Genomic DNA, 11,660 nt, shown 5'->3' on the forward strand with positions numbered 1-11,660 from the left:
TAGCATCTTATTTTCAGGTTTTTTTAGAAACTTCATCACTGTTTCTAATAACAACTGCACCATTTTCTATTCACTAAGGTGTAAAAGGGTTCTCTTGGGTTTGGATCTAGAAGGTCCCTCAGAAGTCTCATGTCCAGAAGCGGCACTTTGGGAAGGTGATTGCATCCTGGGAGCGCTCTTCTTATTAGGGGATTAACCCATCAGGAGCTCATGGCACCATAACAATGAGCAGCTTTCCTCGACCACGCCCTTCCACAATGCCTATTCAGCCTTGGAACCAGATGACCATGGTCAGAACCCATAAAATTGAGTCAAAACAAACCTCTTCTCTAAGTTACAAGTGTCTGGTATTGCTTTTCTCGGTGACAGAAAAGTGACTAATACAGATTCCAATTTCTTCACATCCTCATGGCTACTTACATTTCTTTTTCATAATAGTCACTGAAGTAGGTGCAAGGCGATATCTATTTCCTCGATGAGACTGAACTCCTTCTCACACACCTATTGACTATTTGTAGGTCTTCTTTGGAGAAATGTCTATTTAAGCTTATTTTAAAATGTAATCTTAATTTCTAACTCAAATTCTTTAGTAAAGTTCCTAAGTACTACAAATGACTATGGGTACAGCTCATGTCTGTGTATATGTGTGTATTGGCAACGAGTGAAAGAAATACAAGGCCCTCTCGGATCTTATCTTATTGTTCAGAATGATATCCTATTATGATCTTATTCAAACTTACACATTACTTTTGAATCGGCCATATACTGTTCCCTGATTAGCTGATAAATCCCACTTCTAAGTATTCGCTAAAGATATCTTCTATTCCTACTCTATCCTATCAGCATACATCTCTGTCTATACAAATCGTACCTAGGCTTCAACTCCAGTTCATATTAAACTTCTCCCATTAGGCCTCAACTACCTTCTCCTCCCACCAAAGCAATCTTTCTCTTGCCTTCCTACAGCAGCACTTATCATGGCACATTCCAGTTTAACTTGTATTCGGGCCAGCTGTGCAGCTGCTCAGTGTGTAAACTACCACAAGAAGAGCTCTCCAAAGAACAACGACTAGGATTTATGCATCTTCCTATTTATCACAACTCCTTGGAAAGCCTTGCAAAACAGTCCTGTGCAAGAAATTATTCATTGAAAGAATGACCACATGAATGAACCAGCAAACGAATGAGTAAATAAGACTGAGCATTCTTTACCCAAAGTGGCTAAAACTGCTTTAAAGTGTCAGTATTTTGCCAGGACACATATTTGCCTGTGTCAAAGAATCCATTTGCAACGGAGTATTTCAAAGTCCAAGCATCTTGGTTATCTAAATAAAGTTCGTGCTTTATCAACCGGTCATGGTAATATGAGACCTTTATGTAACTCCAGCCACATAAGATTAATAAATGAATAAAACTGAAAGGAAGTCATGATTGAGAATGAGCTTCTAAGAATTTTAATGCTTAAAATAACAAAGAAAAAAACCGTCACCAAATCAATTTGAATTAAGAAATTCTGTCACATACTAAAAATTAAAAGACTAAAATGTTATGTCTGGATAATTAATCTGGTAGATTTGCTGTTATGTATTTTCAAAAAGCCTTATATATAGATATAACCATACATATTTATTTGGTTATATCTACAAAGTAAAGCAAGATAAGTTTGTATTATCTTTCCTTTTGTTTTTCATTTTTCACCTCAATGCATCCAAGTAGCAAAAATTTTGCCTAATAACACTGAGCATATCCAGTTAGAAATATTTCTATCTTAATTTTTTCAGTCTTTCCAATGTTGTTTAGCCAAAAAGATCTCAATGCTGTTAAAAAATGAATGTTTATGATGTCTGAAAATGTAGAGAACATCATGACATTAGGATATTCATTCAATACTAATTAATAATTTACTCATCTATATTTCACCAAAACTATAGAGTAGGACCTGGAAAGGTCCTTTACCTAGAGGTAGGTTGTATTCTGAGTTTACCAATAGAGTATAGACAGGGCAGAGAAGAGATGCTTAATGAGAGGCACAATCCAGGTTTGAATTCTTAAAGATTTGGACAGTTTCAGATAATCCTGAAATTAATACAGAAGATCAAGTCTGGTGTAGAAATCTAGCAAACATTTTGAGGTACACTCAGTACTGGACTGCCTGGGGCTATACTTGCCAGCACAAGAGTTTGGGGAACAATGCTGTATGAAGCTAAGGAGATTTCTAAGAAAGTCCTCAAAGTGGGCCCAGTTGCTATGAAAATGAAGCACAAGGCTAGATAAGAATATAGATAAGAATAGGGGAATAGGGAAAAAATAAGAACCAAGGTTGATTATGTAAAAGTTCAAATTCCCAACAATGAATATCATATTGTATACATTAAATGTTCCAATAAAATTAATCTTTAAAAATCTAAACTCAAAAAACAAAAAACAAAAAAAGCAGAATAGAGGAATGTCAGTGAAAATCCTCAAGCCCAATTAGAATTTAATCTAATGAGATCAACCTATCTCAGATTTGGTGAGGGACCCAAAAGGAGCGGAAACAATAGAATTCAGAACTCAGTGTCTACAAATTCAAGTGAGACTTGGCCTCCTCTATCTCCACTGTTGGCACAGCAAAGGTGATCATTATTGCTGCTCTAGTTTCCATCAGTGTGATAGGTGGTGGGAAGAAAATGTAGCTGATTACTTGAGACTTTGGACTGGCTTCAGGAATAGAGTTATGAGCCAGGAACATTACTATGTCATTGTCTGCTGTTGATCTTTCCCTACAGATCTGTACAGGTGGTCAATGGTTACAAATTAAGGTATGAAATTACTCAGGAAATCAGGCTAGGTAGCTGCTTTATTGAGTTGAAATAGTCCCTTGAGAAAACAAAATACTTTTTCAAATTCACTTAAGTATGAAGAATTGTCACTCGTCTGTAGATGTTCTAAAAATGTAGGCTGAGGATGGCCAAATTTAAGATTACAAAATGTTACTGGTGATTTATAAAATATTTTATACTTATGCCATAATTGTATTTTTAATTTAAGTTTTCAAAGTGTTTTAAAATCTGAATAGTAGCTTAGAATACTTATCTTCATGTCTGATAAGAAAACCTTAGAAACTTAGTTTTATAAGAACTTCTTATTTTTGTTCTAGAAATATCTGCTGGCTTCATGTCAGTTAGAGGAGGAGCTGGATACAGCTATTAGTAAGAATGATATTAAATATTGCCCATTATCTTCCCTGTTTATTAAATAAGAGTTACTTCTCCTTTTCACTGCAAATTGCTCGACTTCCTCTGCTGCTCAGATAGGGTTATAAAAGTGGCACACCTCAGTTTAGTTCCCTAAATGCAAATTAAAGTGTATGTGGTATGAAAAGGATTACATATTTCTCACTTTGATTATAAGTGAATTTTCCCGAAAGGTAAACTCTGGTAATTGGTAACTACTTCTGAGAACTGCTAAATCATCTCACTAAACCAACTCTTTTGATTGTGTTCTATATGTACTTAAATAAAATCTTAAAGTATAGTGTTCCCAGTCCTTTATGGTCTACTGATCAGCCATCTTTACCCTGACTTTTGACATTCTCATCATTTACATTAACAATAATATCAGTGAAGATACAGGAAAAGATCCTGCCCATCACAATTAATAACCATGAGTTTTTTTGGCTCATAGCATTTGAACTTGTGCAGATAAAACAATAAAAAGCAAAGACTGGATCTGGGTGATATAGACCTTAAGAGCAAGGACAGCTCAAGGTAGGGCATGAGCATTGCAGGGAAGGAAAGAGTAGAGGCTGTTTCACTAAGAATATGTCTTTAGATGGATCTTACACTTAGATGAGGTGTTATTAGGACAGGAAAGGTATTATGGGTCTGAGGTCATATCTGAGGACAGTCCCAGAGGAAGACATCAATATAGTGAATGCAACAGACAGAAAATAACCATCTGACTAGTAATTGAAAAAATCCACCCTAACCTTTATTGATTACTTAATTAATTTAATCTTTATCCACCACTGAGGACTTGAAACACAGAGATTAAGCAATTCACCATACATAGGTACGCAGACCTCTAAATCTAATGTTGATGGTGTTTTCAATGCTCACACTAGTATTAATCAGCATGTTTCACATCATAGCAGATGCAGAACATGACGTTTGTAGTCAATTGAGGTCAACGGCCAATACACTCAGGACTTTAGCCCTGCCTTTGAGGCTGAGACAAATCAAGATGTTGGCACAACTGTAACTTCTTTGTAGCAAGACCTACAGCTTATTAGCTGTGTGCCACGCTGATATGTGTGAAGGTTAGGGATTGGTGAGATATATGGCAGAGCATATAAAGGCCATCCGATTATGGACAGTCATATGAAAACCGGGCAAGACAATTTGGATTTTATTGGATTAGTGATAGAGTTCTTGAAGAGTTGCAGTACTTTATGAGGCTCTGAGTAACTACATGTTTCAAAAATGACTTCTTAATGGAGGAAGTAAAATCTTAAAGATAATTTGTGTGTCTGTTGACAGTTCAAAACTATCAAAGAGATAGCCATGAGGATGAGAAGGAAAGATATTTTAAAAACTGAGGGAGACAAATATTGGCATATTGATGGCAATTTTAATATAGGATCTGAAGTCCATGAAAGGTTCAAAGATAAAGGCAGGCTTTACCCTGAGACAGTAAGATACTTATGGTATGGGATATTTAAGAACAAAAGCTATTTTGGAAGACATGAAACATAAGAAGTAGAAAATGTTTCATTGAGAAGACCCTATTTTTTGGAGCTATAGGGCTGGATAGAGTTTCTTTTTGCTAGAGAGGTAGAGGTTTCAGACAGATGTTTTAGAGCTATAATTCTAGGATTACTACTTGAAGTCATGAGCCTAGACTGACAAAGGATCAAGTACAAAACACCCAGAATAAGCAGAGAGGAAACACTGACAAAGAATTTAAATGGTGAGGTCGGGGAGAATCAGCCTGTGGAAAAGGAAAAACAATGAAAGGACAACACTGGAAAAGAGATTAGCACTCAGGTTGATTTTCTAGTGTTTGGCAAAAAGTACTCTCCCTTTGCTTATGTATGTGCAGAAGTGGCCAATTCCCTCTCTCCTGCTGCAGTGATTCCACCTCTGGAAAGCTCTATTTTTTTCATTTCTTCATGTTTCGTGGACATTCATCTCCTCTAACTTCCACTCATTGGGTGTAGTAGTGAGACTGGTAAGAGAGCTGCTCCAACTAATAGACTTTTGCAAATTCAAAGACAGTTGCTATATAGTTTCCTCTTACCTGCTTTTTTCTCCTCTGAAATGTTAAGCTTGGGAATTAGCATTTTAATTTATCCCAAAATTACTGGATCACAGCCCCTCCTGGCCTCTGATAGAAGAGTCTTAGCCATGAATTTAGATATACTGAGATCTATGCTTTTGCTCTATCATCTCTCAATCTCTCAAACTCCAGAATCCTTACAGTTTTGGTCTGTCCTCTAAGTGTACTCACTATTTCTATTACTATCATCATTTTCTATGTCCCCTGATTCCAATTTCCTCACTGTTAGATGCTGTAATATAAGAACAGTGTCAATAAGCAAAACAGACGATGTTTCAAGAAGGGAGTTAGTCAATAATGCAAAAGATACTAGAACGAGAAAAGGTCATCAGGCTTGGCTATAAGGTGGATGAAGGTATCTTAATAGAAAAATAATCTCAGTAGTAAGGAAGAAGGAGACAGCGTCTCCGTTCCCTACATCACACTCCTTTGAGATAAAACAGATGAACTGAAATGCAGACGTGGAAAAATTAAGTAGTTTTAATTAAAAATAGATAATGCCTTGGCTTTGTAATACCTAGCAACATTTTCTATTGATATTATTGTTTATATATCATATTGGTGATAATGCCCTACTTTGGGGTAGTTTTTATACATTGAAATATTTTCTCAGATATCTTATTGGAGCTTAAAAAGAGCCACATAAGATTTGATAGATGAGAAAACCAACTCTCTGAGGTTGTCTGAGGCTATCTATCAGGAAGAATGAAACAATTCATTCTCAGATGTACCCCACATAAAACCACTGTGCTCTTTGGTCTAGCTTTCATTTGAGATGTGTCTGTGACATGACGGACCTGAAAACTCAGACACGTCAGTAGCTAACCCACCTCTGTGGAGTCAGAATTCATGGCCTTGGCCTTAACAGCAAATGAGCAAACCAACAAACCAGCTGCTAAAACTATTTAGTCCCAGTGCCCAGTACTCCATGATTCCATGACTAGTCATAAAATTAATCACTGGGGCTGGAGATTTAGCTCAGTGGCGCCACGCCTACCTCACAAGTACGAGGTCTTGAGTTCAATCCCCGATACAAAAAAATAATAATTAATCATTCAAAGTCAAAGTTCTGTATGTTTCAAATAAATAAGTAAATTGACCAAAGTTTTGATTCTCTATGAGGGGCCAGGTGCTGTACTCTTTCATCTCATTTAATCTTCATGATACCCTGGGAGGTATTTTTGACCTTATTTTACATAAGCTTAAACTCAGAAGTTCACGAGTTTGCTGGAGCAAAGAGCAAAAGTGTGAATAAGGATTTGATTTTTTTTTAATCTCAAGTACCAAATAACTATATGATAATAAGATATTTCTATGATAATAGATAAAAATATGCAAGAGTTTACATTAGAGATTATATCTGTACCTTTATTTACTTCCACCTTCAACATCAGTTCTTCACAAACACTGTGATTTCCAGTGTTTCCAGCACAGCCTTTTCTCATAACACGTGAACCACAAGACGACAGTTTCTCTTGTGTTTCTGCTCAGAAGCTAAGCCCCTAGCCAGTGTCCTCATGTTGAATTCTTTGATGTAGCGATGCCTTCTCTCTAAGCCCTTCCTATTTGTGTCCTAGGGATCTCGGGACCCTATTGGCTGAGACACAACACAATGATAATAGAATTTACTATAAATCTGTGCTGTTTAATCTTACAGGGACCTCAAGGCTGCTCCACAATTCTTATATTCATGCTTGGTTAACTTCCCATCACACTCTGCAAGTAGCTCTTTCTAATTACTTACCGCCACTATACGACCTTAACCCTGGGCCTTTCTCTCTCCTGCTTGATATACACGTTGTCTCCTATATCACAGGAGATAGACCACTCGCACCCAGCTACTGTAATTTCCCCTCCTTCCAGCACCTCGATATGTCTACCTACCAATTTCCTTCTGCCTCTTGTTCCAAGAAAAGGTATCTGTGTCCCTTTCCAGTTGTCCAAAGATATTCCCCTACTGTACTTGCTTCCCCTATACTTTCTGGACTTCATTTTAACAGCTGGTTATTCTCTTGCTTGGATATGTTTTTTAAATGTCTAGTTCTCTGTAGCACCTTCACTTCTGCTGATGCACAAGTTCCTATTTTCCCTGTTAAAAACAAAATTAAATGAAAGTTAAAAGTAAAATTTTAATCTGCTATCCTTTGGCTGTGATTCTCTTTACCCATTTCTTTGAGCACTAATTTCTTGCTACTACTTAATACCTTTCAATACAGCTTCTGCCTAAAATATTTCTAATAACTTTCTGGCTCGGTAAAAAGAGTTCTAAGAATGACTGCCACGTTCTGAAGCAAAATGATTAGTTTTGAATGATTAACATCCAAATTAATCCAATACAAACACTGTAGTATCCATATTACTGTACTTAAAGACTATTTAGTTTGGAGAAGGGCAATTAGGGAAGTGAGGGGAGAGCCTTAGAACACTACGCAAAAAAGAAGGGGTAAAACTGGGATGGGAAATGGCTAAGGAAGGTTGGGTTGCCTGTGCTTGCTGTGCTGCCTAAAGATTACAAGGACGGTGGCCTTTAGCAACCAAATACTGTTATGAAAGTGCTTTGCCAGCACAGCTAGTCATGGAAGCTAACAAGTACTCACACGTCTCTGCAGACACAGAAGACTGAAAGTCATGTGTCTCCTCAGTGGTACCACATCGGTCTAGGTTCTTATTACCAGGATGATTCCATCAGCTGTCCTAACATGGTCCCTGCCTCTGGATTGTTTCCTCATCATCTTCTTTTTTTTCTTTTTTTCTTTTTTTTTTTTTCCATCTTGATTGTTTTTATTTATTTCTTTTTCTCATTGAGTTTATTGGTACATGTTAGGCATACAGTACAGTTACATTCATCACTGGGATCTTGCACCTTTACATGACAGCTCCTGGTTCTCATTTTTTCCCCATACCCCTGCCCTCCCTTCACCCCCTCCTCCCTTCTGTATTTACAAATGTTTATTTCCATTTTTTCATTTTCTTGTACTTTTTTCTTTTCTCTTATTTCCTTTCCCTTACCCTTCCCACTTCCCCTACACCTTCAGCCCTTAATTTACCCTTCACACCAAGTCTATTGCTGCCTAATTTTCTTTGCATGTAGCAAAAACTAAGAAAATGTGGTATTTGAAATAAACAAATGAATTTAAAATTTTTCAAAGGTATCTAAACACTATGGCCTTCACAAAACTTATTTTTAAAGTGACAGATTTTTTTTCAATCAAGCAAAAAAATGCTGTTCTAGTGGAGCTAGGAAGCCTTGGTAGGGGTGGGGATGGGGAGTTATTAAAGATCATTTTAAGATATATAAGGCTGGAATGAAAAAGGCTGCTTTGCCTTAAACTCAAATATAAAAGCAGAGAACTTTAACTATACATGCCTACCACAAAGAGATCTAAAATTTAATTTACCTGATTGTATGTAGGCTCTTCCATCTGTAGAAAGGTAGAAATTAGGTCGAGGTACCAATTCATTCAACCCTAAATGTGAAACTCTCAACAAATCGCTGGTTTTATTGTTGGACTGTTAAGATATCAAAATACCAATAAAATCTATGAATTCAGCTTGCTCCTGTCACTGGAGGTCAGGCACCAACATGGGCCGCTAGTAATTTAGTTGAAGCACTGAATTCCCAAGCCTCAATTTCCTGTCAGGTAAAAATGCATCAAAATTATGACTATTTCACAATATAATTTTATTATAGCATTAACATCATTTCCTGTACAGCTATTCTGTTGGGAAAAGCATGTTTATGTTTTCATTGCTGTGTTTTCATTTATAATTCAGCAATTGTGATTTGTGTGAAGTATATCAATTTAGGAATTGTTTAATTCTTTCTTTAGTGGCGCTATCATGTTATTTTTTATTTTTAGTAGATATGTGAAGTTAACACTTAGCTCTTAATTCATTTATAACAATCTAAATGTGGTTTTTAAAAAGACTCTTGGGGTCAAACTTGAGCTGGATAATTTAGAAAAACTTCAAAATGCTAAAACTTGCAAAAATAAATCAAAAGTAAATGAAGATGAATCAAGCTTTTGACTTTCCCTATGGGAATTAACTTTAATCTTGTGAGAAAATAATATTGCTGGTGATGATTCACATAAGAGTTTTACAAAAATTTTTAATAAGATATTTTATGACACAGGAAGTTGGACTATAATCAGTAAGCTGGTCAGGTCAGTTTGAGCTCACTAATCAGCTAGGTCTTTGTTTAAAGCTGCTTATGAATAAATTATTTTTTTCATGTCAGTAAAAAGTCAGAGACTCAAAATCTTTTTGGCAGCTGTAAGCATTTGACACAATCTTTTTAGTGATGAATTATCATATGACATTAACTGCAAATTTTTCTTTTTCAAATGAGAAATTTTGTCCACAGAAGAAGTGAGCTTTAATGGCAGGCCAAGAAAGTCTTTCATTTTATTGTGAATATTTTATTGCTTTCTTTATATATTTTAATTATGTTGTTCCTTGCATGGGTGATTTATTGTGTAAAATTTGTTTTCATTGTTGTCAATATTCATAACACTATATTTAACTAAGCATTATTCTGTATGCTTTAAGACAGGGATCTACAAACATTTTCTGAGATGAGCCACATAGCAAGTACTTGTCTTTGTAGCCATACTTCTCAGCAGCAACTACCGGACTACTCTGTTGTATTACAAACATAGCTCTAAAAACTTTATAACCCAAAAGCTGAGTTTGTGCCCCAATAAAACTATGTATAAAAACATTCAGTGGACAGAAGTGGGACATGGCTTGGAAGGACTTACCTTTGTGTGTAGCCAGAGAGATAAGGAGTCAAGGGCTTTGGAGATACTTCTTCTCTCTAACTCACTGAATTTCAATGGCTCCAAAAGTAATTATCACAGTCAAGTTTAGTGCTGTAGAAGCTCAGATGCCCTTCATTGGCTTCTCTTGTAACAGATCATGTTCTGTTTGCCAACTTTCATTCTATCCAGCTAATGTCTACTGTGCATGAACACTGTGACGAGCTATGGCCCCGAATGTGGTGCGCAGTGCAACAGCCCCATTTCTGGTGCCTTGGTGGGGAGAAAGCGGATATTTCAGTTTTGATATTAACGAATAAGCAATCGGATATGCTTTTACTTTTCTCTGCCACATTGGCCTTACCTATGTGGTGCTGGACCCTAGGCCTCCACTTTCTAACTCTGTTTCAGAAAAGGCGGATGTTGACTTTGAACTTCACTCTGTTGTCATCCCCTCGTTGCCACCCCAGGACCGTAGTTATCACTGGTTCCTTTTTGCTGTCTTTATTTTCACACAATTCTAGTGCACGTTGTCATACTTCTTTATTTTGTGGGTGAAGGAGCACTGGGTTTCAATTCCTATATCTTACTGCACCAGCAAGCTGAGCAACCATTTGATTTTTCCTTGGGAAGATGGCACTGCATATTTTAAGAGTAAAATTCACTCTTTAAAACTCATGCTTTTGGAGAAAAGAATGCAAGGAAAGAGTAGGAGCAGCAATTTAGTAATTCTTCCAGCTTTTTGCCATGCTTCAGCTCAAAAAGAGTAATTACGTAGATTCTTGAATTTTTTAAATGTTACATTCAACATTCATATTTCTAACTGGTATAAAGCAGTATTTCTAATTAAATTTAGTAGCAGCTTCAAGCAGCTGGCTAGATCATTGGGATTTCCGAAGGGCTACTTTTTTTAGCTCGTTAACTAGAGTTATGAAAGGTTCATCTCCTCCAAAGGGGAAACTAAATTATTTTTTAAAATCTACATATGAGAATAATGAAGATTTCATAGACTTTAAATATATGAAATTAGAATTTGTAATAATTCAAAAACTAGTTGAGTTCTCAATTCATTGGCAGAAATAGTAATTAGCATTTTCAAACAACAGAATTTACTAAACTTAAATTTTATGTGACAAGCAATATTTTGTGATTTTTACATAATAAAGATTTTACATAATTCTTACATAGTTTGGAAATCCACTGTGACTTAATAGATGTGCATCTCCCTAAGAAAATCTTTGTAAGATTTTTAGGCTAAAACTTTCAGTATCAACTTTATTTTATGACTACATACAGTGTTAAATATATTCAGGATTCTTCCACATTGGTATGATACCATATTTACTAAATTATTTACCACAGCCCTATAAAACTGTCATCAAAATAGCACAATGAAGTTATCAGACTACATCATTCCTCAGGTACTCACAAGTTATAACTTTTGTATATGAAAACCCGGGCCGGGGATTTAGCTCAGTAGTGCCATTGTCTTCCTGCAAGCGCAAGGTGTTGACTTTGATCCCCAGTACCAAAAAAAAAAACAAAAAGCAAAAAGCAAAAAAATCAAGAATATATATATAT

The 11,660-nt window shown here is 36.1% G+C and overlaps 1 protein-coding gene across 3 annotated transcripts in view; it reads left to right on the forward strand.

Moving 5' to 3' along the window:
* The window catches only part of Marchf1 (membrane associated ring-CH-type finger 1), a 968,384-nt gene that overhangs the window by 907,349 nt on the left and 49,375 nt on the right, over window positions 1–11,660 (forward strand). The gene's annotated exons all lie outside the window — the stretch shown is intronic.

The sequence above is a fragment of the Fukomys damarensis genome, unplaced genomic scaffold, assembly GCF_012274545.1.
Source record: "Fukomys damarensis isolate Sample0158 unplaced genomic scaffold, DMR_v1.0_HiC HiC_scaffold_18, whole genome shotgun sequence".
Lineage (NCBI taxonomy): Eukaryota > Metazoa > Chordata > Mammalia > Rodentia > Bathyergidae > Fukomys > Fukomys damarensis.